This window comes from Arachis ipaensis, chromosome B7, assembly GCF_059453495.1.
Source record: "Arachis ipaensis isolate K30076 ecotype BB chromosome B7, ASM5945349v1, whole genome shotgun sequence".
In the NCBI taxonomy this organism is placed as follows: Eukaryota; Viridiplantae; Streptophyta; class Magnoliopsida; order Fabales; family Fabaceae; genus Arachis; species Arachis ipaensis.
In genome coordinates, this window is record NC_142442.1 from 50,610,054 (window position 1) to 50,631,570 (window position 21,517).

Consider the following 21,517-nt stretch of genomic DNA (forward strand, 5'->3'; position numbering starts at 1 on the left):
ATGGCCTCTGCACGTGGATTGCTTAAAGTCTCAGCCCCAGCACACACCAAGTGGGCCCCAGCACACCAAGTGGGCCCCAGAAGTGGATCTCTGCATCATCCATCATAGTCCACTCATATTTTGTAACCCTAGGCTACTAGTTTAGTATTTAAACAACTTTTAGAGGCTTATTTGGGATCGCATGACATTTCAGATCTAAACTTTGTATTCTCTGACGGCATGAGTCTCTAAACCCCATTGTTGGGGGTGAGGAGCTCTGCTGTGTCTCAATGAATTAATGCAAGTATTTCTGTTTTCCATTCAAACACGCTTGTTCCTATCTAAGATGTTCATTCGCGCTTAACTGTGATGAAGGTGATGATCCGTGACATTCATCACCTTCCTCAAACCATGAACGTGTGCCTGACAACCACCTCCGTTCTATATCCGATTGAATGAGTATCTCTTAGATTCTTTAATCAGAATCTCCGTGGTATAAGCTAGAACTGATGGCAGCATTCATGAGAATCCGAAAAGTCTAAACCTTGTCTGTGGTATTCCAAGTAGGATTCAAGGATTGAATGACTGTGACGAGCTTCAAACTCCTGAAGGCTGGGCGTTAGTGACAGATGCAAAAGGATAGTAAATCCTATTCCAACCGGATCGAGAACCAACCGGTGATTAGCCGTGCTGTGACAGAGTGCGTGAGCGTAGTTTTCACTGGAAGGATGGAAGGTAGCCATTGACAATGGTGATCCACCAACACACAGCTTGCCATAGGAGGACGTGCATGCGTGAATCAGAAGACAGAGGAAAGCAGAGATTCAGAAGACAAAGCATCTCCAAAACTCCAACATATTCTCCATTACTACACAACAAGTAACTTTTCATTTATGCTCTACTGGTTATTCATAATTCAACTGATAAACATAATTGACTTCCTGACTAAGATTTACAAGATAACCATAGATTGCTTCAAACCAACAATCTCTGTGGGATTCGACCCTTACTCACGTAAGGTATTACTTGGACGACCCAGTGCACTTGCTGGTTAGTTGTGCGAAGTTGTAAGAGAGTAATTTGAACAGTAACATTACAATTTCGTGCACCACTTATGCTTATAAGAGAATGCCCTTTGGCTTGTGCAATGCACCAGCTACTTTCCAAAGGTGCATGATGAGTCTTTTTTCTGACCTTATTTAGGACTGTATGGAAGTTTTTATGGACGATTTTAGCGTTTATGGTGATTCTTTTAGCCTTTTCTTAGAGGGATTATCTAGAGTATTAGATAGATGTGTTAATACAAACCTTGTATTGAATTTCGAAAAATGCCACTTTATGGTAAAACAAGGGATTGTATTAGGACATGTGGTATCTAATAATGGCATTTCTGTAGGCCCAGCAAAGGTGAATGTTATTTCTAGTTTGCCTTGCCCCTCTTCTGTGAGGGAAGTTCGTTCGTTCCTTGGCCATGCAGGTTATTACAGGAGATTTATTAAGGACTTCAGTAAGGTAGCACTTTCCTTATCCAGATTACTGCAGAAGGATATTGAGTTCGAGTTTAGTGAGGATTGCAGACAAGCGTTTGATAAATTGAAGACTGCTCTAACTCAAGCTCCAATTGTGAGAGGACCAGACTGGAGCCAGCCGTTTGAAATCATGTGCGATGCTTCCAACCATGCAGTAGGAGCAGCGCTGGCTCAGCGTGAAGGTAAGGATCCTTTTGTTATTGCCTATGCGTCTAAGACTTTAGACACTGCCCAGTCCAATTATACTACTACTGAGAAAGAGCTTCTTGCTATTATTTTTGCTCTGGATAAATTCCGGGCTTATTTACTTGGTACTAGAGTAGTAGTGTATTCGGACCATGCTGCTCTAAAGTATCTATTAGCTAAAAAGGAATCCAAACCAAGACTTATACGTTGGATATTGCTGTTACAAGAATTTGATTTAGAAATAAAGGATAGGAGTGGTAATCAGAATTTAGTAGCAGACCACTTGAGTCGCCTTGAACATATTAAGGATGATTCTACTCCTATAGATGATAATTTTCCTTTTGACAACCTGCAAGCAGTATCTGAGGTAATCCCTTGGTATGCACCTGTCGCTAATTATTTAGTTAGCCGCACATTTCCTCCACATTTTTCTAAACATCAAAGAGACAAGCTGAAAAGCGAGTCTAAATATTATATATGGGATGACCCATATTTATGGAGATGTGGCGCTGACCAGATAATTAGATGTTGTGTGCCTCAATCAGAATTCCAGTTCATTTTAGAGGCCTGTCACTCATCTGAGAGTGGAGGACATTTTGGCCCTCAACGAACAGCTAGAAAGATCTTAGACTGCGGATTCTGGTGGCCTACTCTTTTTAGAGACGCTGCTGAGTTTTGTAAATCTTGCCCCCCATGCCAGAAATTTGGTAATATATCTAGGAGGGATGAGATGCCTCAACAATATATGCTCTTTTGTGAAATTTTTGATGTTTGGGGCATTGACTTCATGGGTCCATTTCCAAATTCTAATGGATATTTTTATATATTGTTAGCTGTGGATTATGTTTTCAAATGGGTGGAAGCATTTCCTACCCGCACTGATGATGCTAATACTGTTGTTTCCTTTGTGAGAAACCATATTATATGTCGCTTTGGATCACCACGAGTGATAGTGAGCGATCAAGGCACCCATTTTTGTAACAGGAGACTAACAGGATTGATGAAGAAGCATGGGATAATCCATAAAGTTGCAACAGCTTACCATCCCCAAACTAATGGGCAAGCCGAGGTGTCAAACAGAGAAATTAAGCGTATCTTGCTAAAGATAGTAAAGCCTCATAGAAAAGACTGGAGCACCAGGCTACAAGATGCACTGTGGGCATATAGAACAGCATACAAGACACCCATTGGGATGAGCCCCTTCCGCTTGGTTTACGGAAAAGCTTGTCATCTCCCAGTTGAAATAGAACACAGAGCCTTCTGGGCAGTTAAGGAGTGCAACATGGGAATTGAGAATGCCGGAGCTGAAAGGAAGTTGCAACTGCAGGAACTGGAGAACCTTCACCTAGAAGCTTATGAGAACTCCGGAAAATACAAGGAAAAGATGAAAGCTGTACATGATCAGCATATCAAGAAGAAAGACTTCGAACCTGGAGATTTTGTTCTCCTTTACAAATCTCGCCTAAGGCTCATGCCAGGTAAATTGAGATCAAAATGGGAAGGTCCATACAGAGTAGAGAAGGCTGAACTGTACGGAGTTTATCACCTAAGCCATCCTTCAAGCTCTGAACTTATTAAGGTTAATGGACAACGCCTGAAGCTGTACCATGGTGAGAAAGTGCAGAAAAATAAGGAGCTTGAGATCTTCCGCTTGGAAGATCCCCACATCGCAGCAGATTGAGCTAGTGGAGCGTCCAACTTACAGACGTTAAAGCAAAGTGCTTGGTGGGAGACAACCTACCGCGGTATGATCGTTCTTTTCTTCACTTTTAGTTTTCCTTTTTTAATAACTCTTCTCTTTATTAGTGCTTTCGTGCTCTTTCATTTACATGTCTTTATATTTCCTTAAAAAAAAAAGAAGGGGTTTTTCACCACGCGACGTGATCACATTAGCGACGCGTCCGCGTCGCAAGGGCGGTGGAGAAAAAAATAAATGAACAGAGAGTTACGCTGGAGCGTGGCTGGAGGCGTGCCAAGGGCACATATCGACCCACGCGACCGCGTCCCTGACGCGTCGCATGGGAATCATGGCCGCCCACGCGACCGCGTGCCCTGAGTTTTCGACGTAAAAGGGTGCACAGTAACATTCTGTGCGAGAGTGATGCTGGATTGGTGCTGGAAGTACAATCCTTGTCACGCGACCGCATCGCCGACGCGGCCGCGTCACCCTTTTTACACACTCACGCGATCGCGTGACCCACGCGATCGCATCACCCAATTTTGGCAATTAAAATAAATTGAACTGAGAGTTGTGCTGGAGCGAGGCTGCACTCGCGCCAGCAGCGTAACATGGGTCACGCGACCGCGTGACCGACGCGATCGCGTCCCCTTACCTGACGCGCACCCACGCGAATGCGTGCCCCACGCGGCCGCGTCGCATGCGCCGCACAGCTCAACCTAAAATTGCCACATATTTTATCTTCTTCTCCCCCAAATCCTGATTTTTCTTTTCCCTCCTTATTTCTTCCCTCCCCCTTCCCCTTTCTATCTCACCTTTCACTCTCTATCTCTCTCACCACCATTAACAAAGTTTTACTTTCTTTTTCCTTCTTCTCTTTTCCATCATTCTTATTATATTATATATATTATTATTTTCTTTTCCTTCTTTTTTTTTTCTTCTCATTTTTTCTATATATTTTTCTTCTTCTTTCCCTTTTTACATGGTGCTAGAAATTTATTCAAGTCTTTATTCCTCATTATATGCTTGCGGATTTTTGCAAATTGTTTGACAATTATTAATTTTTAAGAGATTACTAGCATGTTCACCTTCATACCTTCTATATCTTATTTTCCATGCATGTCATGTGTTTGTAAAAAGGCCCATATAGCATTATGCACTTTTCTACATTACTTACTTTACTATTCAATGCTTGCTTTTCACAAAATTCTCTTCCCTATTTTTTCATTGAATTTAATTGACAATACAAACATTTTGGCTTGTTACAATTGATGCTTGGTCTATACTACTCATGCCCTTTTCCGGCATGCCAATAAACGCCTTGCATTCACTTGTCTTTGTATGCACTAGCTATTTTCCACTGTTGGCTTTTCATATGCACTCAAGAGCATGTGTTAATGTCATCTACATTTTGCTGTGCATCATTCACCCTCTTTTCCGTTTCCTTCCATGCTGTATATCTCTTTAAATTTAATTTTCTTTCTCTTCCCTTCTTTCAAGATGGCCACCAAGAAAGGAAAGGAGAAAGCAACTTCCAAACCACCAGCAAGAAGAGGAACTAAAAGAGCATTAGTGGCAGAGCCTTCTTCAACTGCAGTCAAGCCCTCAACAAAACGAGTTAAGAGGATAATAAAGGTTGATGAAAAGGAGAAAGCCTTTCCAGCAAAGGACGCTGCACGATTTTCCAATCGCTACTATGAGCAGATGTTCCCTATCCTGGCAGAACGGAACTATAACAATGAATACCTTCTTATCCTCCCGTCCAATATTGCCACCTTTGTTGAGCCGCAAATTGAGCGAAGACAATGGGGATTCCTATGGAGACAGCTGATGAGAGAACTTTTGCGTGGTCTAGAAATTTGCGGATAAATCCTCGTTGCAAGTATAGTTTCTAAACCTTTAAAAGTTCTTTCATACAAACGTTTGGTTGTCACAAGTAACAAACCCCTTTGAAATTGATAACCGAGTATTCAAACCTCGGGTCGTCTTCTCAAGGAATTGCAGGGAAGTATGTTCTTATTATTGGTTATGCAAAGGTATGTTTTGGGGTTTTTGGATCAAGGTAAAAAGTTAGAAAAGCAATGGCAGAGGGAATAAAATAATAACAATAAACATAAACTCTTGGCAAGGTATTAGAAATTGGAAGTCCAGATCAAGTTATCCTTATCAATGATAATGAAAATTGAATCTTAATTTCACTTAGTTAACCTTTGCTGTAACAAGGGAAGGTCAAGTGACTAATTAGTTAGATCTTTGAATCCTAGTTAATTCCTAAGAAAATTTTGGGATTATTGAAGATCAATTCAATTGGTAAGATAACAATTAACAATTAAAGAGGTTCTATGACTGGACTTTCCCATGGAGGTTCTGCATCTCCTAAGTCTTCAACCAACTTTTCTTCTTGAACAATGACAGCTTCTTCTACTTGTTCTAGTACGAATTCATTCTCTGTCTTATCCACTGGGGTTTCTGGTATCTCCTTCATACTATGCTCTTCACTAGACTGTCCACATGGGGCTGTGGCTGATCCTTGTGTATTTAAGCGTCTAGAAGCCCATTGAATTAATACTTGCCCCAGTTGTTGAGTGGTTGCCTGAAATCGATCCACTGTTTCCTTGAAACAATCCTTTGTCTCTTGATGCACTCGGCTTTCATAAGTAGGATCATAGTCATCTTGGATTGATGGATATGGAGATGATGAATATTGAAGTGGTGGTTCTTGGAAGTAATTGGGTTGGAATTGGGGTGGTTCTATATATAGTTCATATGGCTCATAAGGTGGTTGGTATGGTGATTGAGGGTTAGGGTCATATGGAGGTGAATGGCAGAAAGGGGCTTGTGAGTATGGTGGTCCAAAGTCATGTTGAGGAAAGGGTTCATAGGCATATGGTGGTGGTTGTTGATAGTCCACTGGAGGTGGTTGTTGCCATGAGGGTTGATCAAATCCTTGTGGCTCCTTCCATCTTTGATTGTTCCAATCTTGATGCCTGTTCTCATTGTAATTTCTTCTTCCTGCAACATAATTGTAACCAGACTCATAGCCAAAGGGGTGAGAGTTCATAGTAGTAAATAAAAATTAAAAACAAAAATAAATTTAAATTTAAATTAAAAGGTTATTTAAATTTTGAATTTGAAAATTAAATTTTGAAATTTTGAATTTTAAATTTTTGAATTTTGAATTTTTGAAATTTGAAATTTGAAAATTTTTAAATTTGAATTTTGAAACTTTTTTTTAAAATTTGAATTTTGAAATAAGACAAGATAAAATAAAAATTTTAAAATAAAAACCAATAATTTCTTAACTTAAGAAAAAGAAAAAAATAAAAACGAAAATAAAAACAAATAAACAAGCAAAAATAAAATATTTACAATAACCAATAATAAGGCACACGTTTGCAATTCTCCGGCAACGGTGCCATTTTGATGAGAGAACTTTTGCGTGGTCTAGAAATTTGCGGATAAATCCTCGTTGCAAGTATAGTTTCTAAACCTTTAAAAGTTCTTTCATACAAACGTTTGGTTGTCACAAGTAACAAACCCCTTTGAAATTGATAACCGAGTATTCAAACCTCGGGTCGTCTTCTCAAGGAATTGCAGGGAAGTATGTTCTTATTATTGGTTATGCAAAGGTATGTTTTAGGATTTTTGGATCAAGGTAAAAAGTTAGAAAAGCAATGGCAGAGGGAATAAAATAATAACAATAAACATAAACTCTTGGCAAGGTATTAGAAATTGGAAGTCCAGATCAAGTTATCCTTATCAATGATAATGAAAATTGAATCTTAATTTCACTTAGTTAACCTTTGCTGTAACAAGGGAAGGTCAAGTGACTAATTAGTTAGATCTTTGAATCCTAGTTAATTCCTAAGAAAATTTTGGGATTATTGAAGATCAATTCAATTGGTAAGATAACAATTAACAATTAAAGAGGTTCTATGACTGGACTTTCCCATGGAGGTTTTGCATCTCCTAAGTCTTCAACAACCTCTTCTTCTTGAACAATGACAGCTTCTTCTACTTGTTCTAGTACGAATTCATTCTCTGTCTTATCCACTGGGGTTTCTGGTATCTCCTTCATGCTATGCTCTTCACTAGACTGTCCACATGGGGCTGTGGCTGATCCTTGTGTATTTAAGCGTCTAGAAGCCCATTGAATTAATACTTGCCCTAGTTGTTGAGTGGTTGCCTGAAATCGATCCACTGTTTCCTTGAAACAATCCTTTGTCTCTTGATGCACTCGGCTTTCATAAGTAGGATCATAGTCATCTTGGATTGATGGATATGGAGATGATGAATATTGAAGTGGTGGTTCTTGGGAGTAATTGGGTTGGAATTGGGGTGGTTCTATATATGGTTCATATGGCTCATAAGGTGGTTGGTATGGTGATTGAGGGTTAGGGTCATATGGAGGTGAATGGCAGAAAGGGGCTTGTGAGTATGGTGGTCCAAAGTCATGTTGAGGAAAGGGTTCATAGGCATATGGTGGTGGTTGTTGATAGTCCACTGGAGGTGGTTGTTGCCATGAGGGTTGATCAAATCCTTGTGGCTCCTTCCATCTTTGATTGTTCCAATCTTGATGCCTGTTCTCATTGTAATTTCTTCTTCCTGCAACATAATTGTAACCAGACTCATAGCCAAATGGGTGAGAGTTCATAGTAGTAAATAAAAATTAAAAACAAAAATAAAAATAAATTTAAATTAAAAGGTTATTTAAATTTTGAATTTGAAAATTAAATTTTGAAATTTTGAATTTTAAATTTTTGAATTTTGAATTTTTGAAATTTGAAATTTGAAAATTTTTAAATTTGAATTTTGAAACTTTTTTTTAAATTTGAATTTTGAAATAAGACAAGATAAAATAAAAATTTTAAAATAAAAACCAATAACTTCTTAACTTAAGAAAAAGAAAAAAATAAAAACGAAAATAAAAACAAATAAACAAGCAAAAATAAAATATTTACAATAACCAATAATAAGGCACACGTTTGCAATTCTCCGGTAACGGTGCCATTTTGATGAGAGAACTTTTGCGTGGTCTAGAAATTTGCGGATAAATCCTCGTTGCAAGTATAGTTTCTAAACCTTCAAAAGTTCTTTCATACAAACGTTTGGTTGTCACAAGTAACAAACCCCTTTGAAATTGATAACCGAGTATTCAAACCTCGGGTCGTCTTCTCAAGGAATTGTAGGGAAGTATGTTCTTATTATTGGTTATGCAAAGGTATGTTTTGGGGTTTTTGGATCAAGGTAAAAAGTTAGAAAAGCAATGGCAGAGGGAATAAAATAATAACAATAAACATAAACTCTTGGCAAGGTATTAGAAATTGGAAGTCCAGATCAAGTTATCCTTATCAATGATAATGAAAATTGAATCTTAATTTCACTTAGTTAACCTTTGCTGTAACAAGGGAAGGTCAAGTGACTAATTAGTTAGATCTTTGAATCCTAGTTAATTCCTAAGAAAAAGTTGGGATTATTGAAGATTAATTCAATTGGCAAGATAACAATTAACAATTATGCTATTGAGTTAGATAATTCCTGAGTTACTGATTTCTTAACCAAAGCCAAAAGGAAAAGAATAAATCTATTGGAATAAAGATGTCTTCAGATGGGAAGCAGTAATCATGTAAATAAAAGAAAGCAATATTAAACTGAAATACCTCAAATTGCATTAACAAAAGAACTTAAATCTGACATAGACATGCATGGAAAAATAAATAAAAGAACATTGAACCTGGATTGAGAGTCACTCCTAAAACTAAGAGAAGTCCTAAATCCTAATCCTAAGAGAGAGGAGAGAACCTCTCTCTCTAAAAACTACATCTACTCCTAAAATTGTGAATCTGAGAGCCTCTTTATGAATGGATGCATTCCTCCACTTTATAGCCTCTAATCTATGTTTTCTGGGCCGAGAACTGGGTCAAAAATAGCCCAGAATTCGCTGGCTGCGAATTCATTTGCGCTGATTTCCGTCACTTGTGATGCGGCCGCATGGATCACGCGGTCGCGTTGCCTAGCGTCAAAGAAACCATAGCATATTATATAACAAATCGAAGCCCCGGACGTTAGCTTTCCAAGGCAACTGAAACCACGTCATTTGGACCTCTGTAGCTAAAGTTATATCCGTTTGAGTGCAGAGAGGTTAGGCTGGACAGCTTAGCAATTTCTCCAACTTCTTGCATTCCTTCTACTTTTGCATGCTTTCTTCCCATCCTCCAAGCCATTCCTGCCTTATAATATCTGAAAATACTTAACACACATATCAAGGCATCTAATGATAATAAGAGTAAATATAAGATCAACGAAGCATGTTTTCAATCAAAGCACATAATTAGGAAGGCAAATGTAAAACCATGCAAATAGTATGAATAAGTGGGTAAAGAGTAGATAAAAACCACTCAATTGAGCACAAGATAAACCATGAAATAGTGGTTTATCAACCTCCCCACACTTAAATATTAGCATGTCCTCATGCTAAGCTCAAGAGAAACTATAAAGGAATGAAGAGGAATGGTATGAAATGCAACCTATGAATGCAACTACATGCTAAATGCTTTTACTTACTTGGTTAAGAGTAAATAAGTTCTCCAAGACAAATACAAACCAATTTCTACTAATTCAAATCATACAATAAAAATCAAGTGAACTTGTAAGAAGACAGCTCATGAAAGCAGGGAACATAGAATTAAGCACTGAACCCTCACTGGTAGTGTATATCACTCTAATCTCTAAAGTGTATAGGGTTATTCACTCTACTCTTCTCTAGTTATGCTTTCTAAACCTTGTTCTTCATCTAACCAATCAACAAATATTTAATGTACTAATGCAAACATCATGAGGTCTTTTTAAGGTTATAATGGGGCTGAGGTAAAGGTAAGGATATATGTATGGCCAAGTGAGCTATAATATGAATCTTCGATTAACCTAAGCTCTCACCTAATATACATATATTCTATATACTTTTAAATTCATGCCTAGCTACCCATAATTCTCACTTTTGTATAATTTCCATGCTCATGTACCAAATTTTTCTTTAATTTTTATCACATGTGCATTGATTTTTCATTAACTTAGCATTGGGGTAATTTTGTCCCCTTATTTATTTATTTATATTATATATTCTTTTTTTTTAGAGAAATAAACATAACTTATCAATGCACATGGATTTTCTATTATTTTTCTATTTTGGTTTTTCATGAGTAGGTTCCCAAATTCCAAATATTCAAATAAATTAGAAACATGATTCATTCCCTTATTAACCCATGTTCCCAAAATTTCCCCACACTTATTTGCTACACAATCTCTATCTTAAGCTAACCAAAGATTCAATTGGGATAATTAATTTGTTTTCCGCTTAAGGCTAGTGATGTGGTTATAGAACAGAAGGGGATTAAAAGCTCAAGGGGCTAACAAAGGTGATGTAAAAGGTAGGCTTATTTGGGGTAAGTGAGTTGATAATCAAATATGGCCTCAATCCTACGCAGCATGTAAATATACTAAACAAAGGACATATAGACTGGAACAAAATACAGATTACAATCATAGAAAAGGAAACACACAGGAATAAAATATTTATGGTTAAATAATGTAACCATGTAAATAAGCTCAAAGTCTCACAGGTTGTGTGTTCTTTAGCTCAAAAACCATGTTCCAAATACAACTTCCAAACAAGTTTAACACATAAAAATTTTTAAAAATTTTTTATTTAAATTAGTGAAATTTTTTCAAAAATAGGATCTTAAAAAGAGATTTATTATTTTAACCAAGTAGTAACTAAATGCACAAAATCAAATAAATATGCAATCAAATATGCAGATGTAACAATGAACAAATAAAGAAAATAAGATTATTGGTGTTGAAAAGAAAGTACTAACCCACGGAGATCGGTATCGACCTCCCCACACTTAAAGGTTGCACCGTCCTCGGTGCATGCTAAGATGTACAAGTGGACGGGCTGTTCCAACTGATACTTTTCGTCAAGGATTGTGCAGATGGGCTTGTTTGTCTCTCCCATTAAGAAGCTTTTCCTCTCCATTTGTGGTGGCCATCCTGAAAGAAGAGGGAAAAGAAAAAGTAACCCAAAAATAAAGATAGAAAATAAATAAAATATGGGTGTTAATGCCAGATAATAAGGGTCTCAATTACATGGTAGCTACAACATGCAAGTGAGAAAATAATAGAAGTACATGGCAGATCAAGAGTGCAAAAAATTTGCAACAATGGGGAGAGAGAGTGGGTAATGAAAGACAATGTAAGTTCATGGCAATGCAAATGAAGTTCATGTATTATAAAAGATTTGCATTGGCAGATAATTGATATCATCCCACAGTGTAAAACAAGTTACCAAAATAAATTCAAGAAAAGATGCAACAGTTGAAATTTTTTTTTAACACCAATAGAAAAATAAAAAAAAATTTAGAAAAGAAAAATAAAAATATGTAAAAATGCAATGAATGAAAATATGTAAACAATTTAAATAAAATAGAATGGAGGTGAAAGAAAATAAGAAAGGAAGAAGAAAGAAATAAGAAAAGATAAGAAGAATAAGGATTCAGAGAAGAAAAGATAAGAAAATTGGCACTAATCTGGATAGGTTGTGCGACGCTGGCGACGCGGTCGCGTGGGTGACGCGGTCGCGTGGTGCGCAAATAACACTAGGCGACGCGGACGCGTGGGGCACGCGATCGCGTGACTCGATTTGTGCTAGTGGCGCGAGTGCAGCCTCGCGGTCGCACAACTCTCTGTTCAAAACTCAGTATTGCCAAATCCAGGGTGACGCAGTCGCGTGGGGCATGCGATCGCGTGAGTGGCCTTATTTCCAAGATGACGCGGACGCGTGGGGCACGCGTTCGTGTGGGAGGGCTTGGGCTGCCAGCACGAGTCCAGCCCAACTCAAGCACAACTTTCGGCCATGCACCATTTTTACGCCGATTTTAGGTCACGCGGTCGCGTGGGAGGCCATTATTCCCAGGTGACGCGGTCGCTTCAGCGACGCGGTCACGTGGGGTGATTTGTGCCATTGGCACGCCTCCAGCGCTGCTCCTGCGAAACTCTCTATTTATATTAATATTGTCTTCTGTCTCCTTGCGACGTGTACGCGTCGCTAATGCGATCGCATCGCGTGCTCCCTTTTTTTTTTTTTTTGTAATCTGAAAAATGCAGAATGCAGTGTTAATATGAATGTGATGCAAAACTCCAGGTTCAATATAACAAAATAAAATAAAATTCAAAAACAAATAAAACTAAATAAAAATGAAAAAGGACGATTATACCATGGTGGGTTGTCTCCCACCTAGCACTTTTAGTTAAAGTCCTTAAGTTGGACAATTGATGAGCTTCTTGTTATGGTGGCTTATGCTTGTATTCATCCAAGAATCTCCACCAATGTTTGTTTCTCCAGTAACCTCCGGGGTCCCAAACTAGACGCAGAAAGCCTTCAAGTAAGTTAAAGCAAGTGACCAGGCCCCAAGAGTGGTGATTGATAGAATGGATTCCGGGGTCCCAGACCTTGCCTTTGCACCCGTCTTTTGGTTGAGCAATATTGTTCCCTCTGGGTGGCAAGCAGTCTGAATTCTCACCTAGGCGGCCAAACAACTTCCTAGACCCATTCAGTTGAGCTCTATACCAACCTTTACGTTTAAACTTAAAGCTTCCAACCATGATGAACCTTGCAGGACAATTCTTACCACTGACCATCTTCCTTTTACTCTTAATGCCACAAAGAGCTCTAAGTTGACCATTCGTCTCCAGTAGCCCATATTCAAGTGGGATTAGAAAGCTAGGGGATATGAATTTTACTCAGTTGAATGTTGTGAAGGATGATGGCAACTTAGGGAGAGGCATTTTTAATGAAATTGCAAGCTCCACTCCCTTGTGCTCTCTTCTGATAATTACCACCTCTTTGCAAGCTTCTTCAATTTCAACCTCTTCCTCTTGGTAGCTTTCTTCCAATTCAATCTTCTCTTCATTGCTTTCCATGGGCATGGAAGGTTGTGCTTCTTCTTCTTGAATCTCCATCTCTTGAACAACCTCTTCTAAGTCTTTAATCGTGATATGCCTTGGAGGTTGTACACCCTCCTCAGCATCAAATTCAACCGTCTTGGAAAGAGGTTCTATGACTGGACTTTCCCATGGAGGTTCTGCATCTCCTAAGTCTTCAACCAACTCTTCTTCTTGAACAATGACAGCTTCTTTTACTTGTTCTAGTACGAATTCATTCTCTGTCTTATCCACTGGGGTTTCTGGTATCTCCTTCATGCTATGCTCTTCACTAGACTGTCCACATGGGGCTGTGGCTGATCCTTGTGTATTTAAGCGTCTAGAAGCCCATTGAATTAATACTTGCCCTAGTTGTTGAGTGGTTGCCTGAAATCGATCCACTGTTTCCTTGAAACAATCCTTTGTCTCTTGATGCACTCGGCTTTCATAAGTAGGATCATAGTCATCTTGGATTGATGGATATGGAGATGATGAATATTGAAGTGGTGGTTCTTGGGAGTAATTGGGTTGGAATTGGGGTGGTTCTATATATGGTTCATATGGCTCATAAGGTGGTTGGTATGGTGATTGAGGGTTAGGGTCATATGGAGGTGAATGACAGAAAGGGGCTTGTGAGTATGGTGGTCCAAAGTCATGTTGAGGAAAGGGTTCATAGGCATATGGTGGTGGTTGTTGATAGTCCACTGGAGGTGGTTGTTGCCATGAGGGTTGATCAAATCCTTGTGGCTCCTTCTATCTTTGATTGTTCCAACCTTGATGCCTGTTCTCATTGTAATTTCTTCTTCCTGTAACATAATTGTAACCAGACTCATAGCCAAAGGGGTGAGAGTTCATAGTAGTAAATAAAAATTAAAAACAAAAATAAAAATAAATTTAAATTAAAAGGTTATTTAAATTTTGAATTTGAAAATTAAATTTTGAAATTTTGAATTTTAAATTTTTGAATTTTGAATTTTTGAAATTTGAAATTTGAAAATTTTTAAATTTGAATTTTGAAACTTTTTTTTTAAATTTGAATTTTGAAATTTGATTTTTGAAATAAGACAAGATAAAATAAAAATTTTAAAATAAAAACTAATAACCTCTTAACTTAAGAAAAAGCAAAAAATAAAAACAAAAATAAAAATAAATAAACAAGTAAAAATAAAATATTTACCTTAACCAATAATAAGGCACACGTTTACAAGTATAGTTTCTAAACCTTCAAAAGTTCTTTCATACAAACGTTTGGTTGTCACAAGTAACAAACCCCTTTGAAATTGATAACCGAGTATTCAAACCTCGGGTCGTCTTCTCAAGAAATTGCAGGAAAGTATGTTCTTATTATTGGTTATGCAAAGGTATGTTTTGGGGTTTTTGGATCAAGGTAAAAAGTTAGAAAAGCAATGGCAGAGGGAATAAAATAATAACAATAAACATAAACTCTTGGCAAGGTATTAGAAATTGGAAGTCCAAATCAAGTTATCCTTATCAATGATAATAAAAATTGAATCTTAATTTCACTTAGTTAACCCTTGCTGTAACAAAGGAAGGTCAAGTGACTAATTCGTTAGATCTTTGAATCCTAGTTAATTCCTAAGAAAAAGTTGGGATTATTGAAGATCAATTCAATTGGCAAGATAACAATTAACAATTATGCTATTGAGTTGGATAATTCCTGAGTTACTGATTTCTTAACCAAAGCCAAAAGGAAAAGAATAAATCTACTGGAATAAAGATATCTTCAGATGGGAAGCAGTAATCATGTAAATAAAAGAAAGCAATATTAAACTGAAATACCTCAAATTGCATTAACAAAAGAACTTAAATCTGACATAGACATACATGGAAAAATAAATAAAAGAACATTGAACCTGGATTGAGAGTCACTCCTAAAACTAAGAGAAGTCCTAAATCCTAATCCAAATAGAGAGGAGAGAACCTCTCTCTCTAAAAACTACATCTACTCCTAAAATTGTGAATGTGAGAGCCTCCTTATGAATGGATGCATTCCTCCATTTTATAGCCTCTAATCTATGTTTTCTGGGCCGAGAACTGGGTCAAAAATAGCCCAAAATTCGCTGGTTGCGAATTCATTTGCGCTGATTTCCGTCACTTGCGATGCGGCCGCATGGATCACGCGGTCGCGTCGCCTAGCATCTGAGAAACTATAGCATATTACAGATCAAATCGAAGCCCCGGACTTTAGCTTTCCAACGCAACTAGAATCGTGTCATTTGGACCTCTGTAGCTAAAGTTATAGCCGTTTGAGTGCAGAGAGGTCAGGCTGGACAGCTTAGCAATTTCTCCAACTTCTTGCATTCCTTCCACTTTTGCATGCTTTCTTCCCATCCTCCAAGCCATTCCTGCCTTATAATATCTGAAAACACTTAACACACATATCAAGGCATCTAATGGTAATAAGAGCAAATATAAGATCAAAAAAGCATGTTTTCAATCAAAGCACATAATTAGGAAGGCAAATATAAAACCATGCAAATAGTATGAATAAGTGGGTAAAGAGTAGATAAAAACCACTCAATTGAGCACAAGATAAACCATGAAATAGTGGTTTATCAACAGCCAAGGCAGGTCAATCTTTCTTGGGTAGTTGAGTTCTACTCTAACTTCTACATGCCGACCCTGTAGTCTGTTTATGTCCGGCAGAAGCAAGTCCCCATCACAGAAGAGGCCATTCAGCAAGCTCTGAGTCTTCCCCCTATTCCAGCAGGAATGGACGCTTTTCAAGAAGCCACCCTTCAGCGCCAGAGATACCAATTTGACTGGGACTCCGTTCTCGGAATCATCGCAGCACCTGGCAGCCGTTGGATCTACGGATACCACCGTACCCGCCCTAAGGGAATCTTGGCTTCAGCATTTACCTTGGAGGCTTGCATATAGGCACAGATCATGTCCCATTACGTCTTTCTGAGCACTCATGAGTCCTCCTTCACTGCGGACATGGTTGTTCTACTATGGTGCATGCTTACAGACCAACCTCTGAATCTCTCAAGACATATCCGGAATGCTATGGAACACGTACAAATTGCGGGCAACTTACCTTTCCCCGCCTTGGTCTCAGATCTTGTCTCAGCAGCCGGAGTCTCCTACAGAGCTGGGGACACTAAAGCTGTGCTTCCACGGGATGATCAGTATGTCCCTAACGGGAAATACCTCAGACTCTCAGCAGCCACTACAAGCCTTCCTACTGCCCCAGTTGAAGATAATCCTTCTTCAACACCACAAGCATCTACAACTGAGAAATTGCTCCAGTAGATAATCGAACGGTTGGATCGGCAATAACAGAAAGCAAAGATGAGAGAGCACCGTAACGAGCACCGATTCAAACACCTCAAGGAGCTACTCATGGGACACTTCAGAGACTCAGATACCCCGGATTCCACTTCCTTTACTAGCACAGGGAGCCATGACGGTCCCGATGATGGAGATACTGCTACCAGCCCACCCCTGTTCCTGATAGATGGCACCGAGGACGGTGCAAAGCCTTAAGTGTGGGGAGGTCGGTCAGTACCTGACTTCCAGAGGTAATTTCTCTTAGCTAGCACCAATAATTAGGATATTTTAGTTAGATTTTCTTTCCTTTATAGAATAGAATAAATTGCGTAGGTTAGGATAGTTGCATGCATGTTCTACTTGATTGAAAAGACAATAAGTTTCTTTTAAAAATCTATCTTTGGAACAAAATTTCACTAATTTTTCAAAAATTTTTATGACAAATTTGCTTGAGTTGTATTTGGAACATGATATTTGAGTTAAAGAACACACAACCTGTGAAAGATTTGAGCCTTTATGTATGGTTACATTATTTAACCATAATTATTTCATTCTTGTGTGTTTACTTCTCTATGATTGTAATCTATATTTTATTTTATCTTATATGTCCAATATTTATTATATTCACATGCTTGCACATGATTGAGGCCATTATTTGTTATTAACTCACTTATCCCAAATAAGCCTACCTTTTACATCACCTTTGTTAGCCCCTTGAGCTTTTAACCCCCTCTTGTTCTATAACCACATTACTAGCCTTAAGCAGAAAAACAAATTAAAAATCCCAAGTGAATCTTTGGTTAGCTTAAGATAGAAATTATGTATCAACTAAAGTGTGGGAACATTGGGTAATAAGGGAATGTATTTAATTTATTTGAATATTGAGAATTTGGGTACCTACTCATGAAAAGAAAAACCAAATTAGAAAATAATGAAGAATCTATGTGCATTGATACGTTATGTTTGCTTTTATAAGAAAAAAAATTTAATATATATATATATATATATATATATATATATATAAAATAAATAAGGGGACAAAAAAAAATTACCCCAATGTTAATCAATGCACATGTGATAAATTAAAAAGAAAAATTTGGTACATGAATATGGGAATCATACAAAAGTGGGAATTATGGGTAGCTAGGTATGATTTTAAACTTGTATAAATTATGTATATGTTAGGTGAGATCTTAGACTAATCAAAGATTCACTTTGTTAGCTCACTTAGCCTTATATATATATACATCCTTACCTTTACCTTAGCCCCATTACAACCTTGAAAAGACCTCATGATGTTTGCATTTGTATATTAACTGTTGTTGATTGGTTAGGAGAAGAACAAAAGTTAGAAAGCATGACTAGAGAAGGATAGAGTGATCACCCTATACACTAGAGATTAGAGCGTACATACATTATCAGTGAGGGTTCAATACTTGAATTTTCATATTCCCTGCTTTCATGAGCTATCTTCTTGCACCTTTATCCATTTTATTGTGTAATGATAAAATTAGTGGAATTTGATTTGTAATTGTTTTGAAGAGCTTATTTACTTTTGATCAAGCGGACAAGAATCATATAGTTGCATTTATTTATATACATATAGGCTTGCATTGCATTTCATGAGTTTCTACATGTTCATGCTCATTTCCTTATCTCCTTCAATTAAGCATGAGAACATGCTAATGTTTAAGTGTATGGAGGTTGATAAACCACTATTTTATGATTTATATTGTGTTTAATTGTGTGGTTTTATCATGATCCTTACCCACTTATTCATTAAATTAGCATGCATTTAGATTTCCTTCTTGAATTTATTACATGTTTGAAAACTGCTTCCTAGAGACTTTAATTATTTATTTTTAATTCTCCTTTATTCCATTCGATGCCGTGATCTGTGTGTTGAGTGTTTCAGACTTTACAGGGCATAAATGAGTTGGAGATTGGAAAGGAAGCTAGCAAAAATAGAAGGAACACAAGAATTTGAGGAGATAACCAGTGAGAAGTGACGCGGTCGCATGGCTCACGCGACCGCGCGAAGGAGAGCAAATCGCAGTGACGCGGCCGCATGGCTCACGCGGCCGCGCAGATTGGAAAAGCTCAGGCGACGCGGTAGCGTGGATGACGCGAACGCGTGGCAAAGAAAAGCGCGAATGACGCGTCCGCATGGATGACGCGATCGCGTGACATGTGCGATCTGCATAATCTGTAGAATTCGTTGGGGGCGGTTTTGGACCTTAATTCGACCCAATTTTCGGCCCGGAACAGCAGACTAGAGCCGGAGAATATGCAGAAACAAAAGACACATTCATTCAGAGACAGTGGGAGATCCAGTTTTAATCTCTTAGGTTTTTCTCTCTGGGTTTTTAGAATTTTAATTTTCAATTGGTCTTAGCATTGGAACATTGAGAAGAGTTATTTCCTCATCAAGACTTCGTCATTCTAGTTCGTTTTCTCAACTTGGTTTTATTCTTCCATGTTCTTTGTTTTGTTCAATTTTTTCATTCAGATACTTTTATGATTATTTAATGCAAGGATTATTTCTTTTTAATTCAATTTCAATTCCAATAATCATGTCTTCTTTTAATTCCCTTTCATGTGTTATGGATTTATTATTTACGATGAGTGAGTAGTTTCTTTACTTGATGGGGAGTTGATTAAAAGGAACTCTTGAGTTGGAAGGATTGAAGGAAAAATTTGTAATTGGGTTAAATGTTGGATTGCTATCCGGTCACCAACGCCAATCCCTTTGAACTAAGTTGGTTGCAACTTGTGAACAGATCCGGCATTCCAACTTGTTTGACTTTCCCTTCCCTAGTAAAGGATAACCAAACAGAACAACCATTAATTATAAATTAATCTTACAATCATTCCATCAATAGTAGAAATTCCAACCAATCAACTCCCAGTCAAGGCTTTTATTCATATTAATTGAATTTCCTCAATTTAAATTCCAATTTACCTAACTCAACTTCTTTGAACATCTGATTAATAAGATAGCACACTTTTCTGCAACTCGTTGGGAGACGACTTGGGACTTAACACTCCCAGTAATTTTTAATTTAACTCTCTGTGACATAATTTTAAATTGATAGGCAGATTTTCGGTGAGTTAAGAACTATACTTGCAACGTAACCATTTTAATAATTTTTAATTCACCAGCTTTTGCGTCTCATAATTTTTTGGCGCCGTTGCCGGGGAGTTGCAATAGAGTGCTAAATTTATTAATTAGAAGTTATTTAATTGTATTTTATTTTATTTTGCTACTATGAGCTGCATGTTTCTTCCGTCAAATGACGCGTTCACTTCCTGATCCACGCTTGCTAATATTCGATCCTGAAATTGAAAGGACAATTTCACGAATAAGGCGAGAACAGCGTCGGTTAGCTCGCTCTGAGGACGGATCTGAAAGTGAATCTGAGGAAGAAACCAGCCCCCGTTCTACTGATTCGGTTGTTTTACGTGCAGAAAACATGGCAGCTAGGAGAGTTACCATCCAGGAGGAAGGAGCCCCTGATTTTACAATGCAACCGTTTCAAGCGCATCATCCAGCGGTAGCTACAGATTTTGAAATAAAGACCGCACTGCTAAATTTGATGCCCAAGTTTCATGGCCTACCTGCTCAAGAGCCTATCAAGCACTTGAGAGATTTCCAGGCAGCCTGTTCTACTGTCAGCCGTGATGGCACTAATGAAACTTCAATTCTGCTGAAAGCTTTTCCATTTTCTCTGGAGGGAAAAGCAAGAGAGTGGTACTACACTCAACCTCTAGCAAATGTATCCAACTGGGATACACTCAGAAAGGAGTTTCTAGAGAAATTCTTTCCATCTGAAGTTACTGATAAACTAAGGAAGGATATCTCCACAATTGTTCAGGATGACAATGAGACTCTCTTTGAATACTGGGAGCGCTTCAATAATCTTCTAGAAGCATGCCCCCACCACATGATTGACAAGATCATGCTACTCAGCTATATCACACAGGGTATGAGACCCCAAGATAAGACCACATTGGAAAGTGCCAGCAATGGGTCTATGAAGAAGTACAAGACCACTGATGAAGCTTGGCAAATGATCAGTGATTTAGTTGAATCTACTAGGAACCACAGACAGAAGCAAGGCCATTCAAAAGCCGTTGCAGAAGTATCTTCTAGTAGAGAGACTGCTGCTCTAACTCAGAGTATATGTGAGATGACCAACTTGCTGAAGCAAATGCATTTGAATCAACAAGCTCAGCAAGCTCAACCTCCTCCACCACAGCAAAACTAATAACTAGTCCCACAAAGAATTTGTGGAATCTGTGCTGATTATAGCCATTACACTGATGAATGCCTGTAGCTCCAACAAGAAGACAACATGGTGGCATCCACTCACAACTTCTATGACCGTCCCAACTAAGGTACAATCAAAGTGGAAATAATAACCATGGATGACAGGACAATTCAAACCAGAATTAGAGGGACAACAATAACAGAGGAGGCAGAGATAATCAGGGAAATCAGAAGTGGAACAATAACAACAACAGGCAGCAAAATCAACCTTACAGAGCACTTCACCTGAGGCAGAACCAAGGACCACAGAACAATCAGCAGCAGACCTCTCAATTTACTCATTCTTCGTTATCTTCTAATGAAGATTTACTACAATCTTTTGAGAAAAGACAACAGACCATGGAAAACAACATCATGAATAGTATTAATGCCAGTCTGAATGGTCTCACCTCTACTCTACAAGCTTTTATGACACAGTTTGGATCAGCACAAAATTCCAGTAACCAACCTTCAAGCACCACTGGAATCCCCTCTCAACAATTACCCAATCCAAAGGGAGGCATGAAGAACTAAAGTTTGATGGTTTAGAGGTTATAGCAAACT

At 38.1% G+C, this 21,517-nt stretch overlaps 1 non-coding gene across 1 annotated transcript; it reads right to left on the reverse strand.

The window, feature by feature from the left end:
- Positions 1-20,486: 20,486 nt before the first annotated feature.
- LOC148551129 (small nucleolar RNA R71) lies at positions 20,487-20,594 on the reverse strand. Its single transcript, XR_015893647.1, has one exon. It is a non-coding gene; the product is annotated as a small nucleolar RNA R71 (small nucleolar RNA).
- Positions 20,595-21,517: the final 923 nt, after the last annotated feature.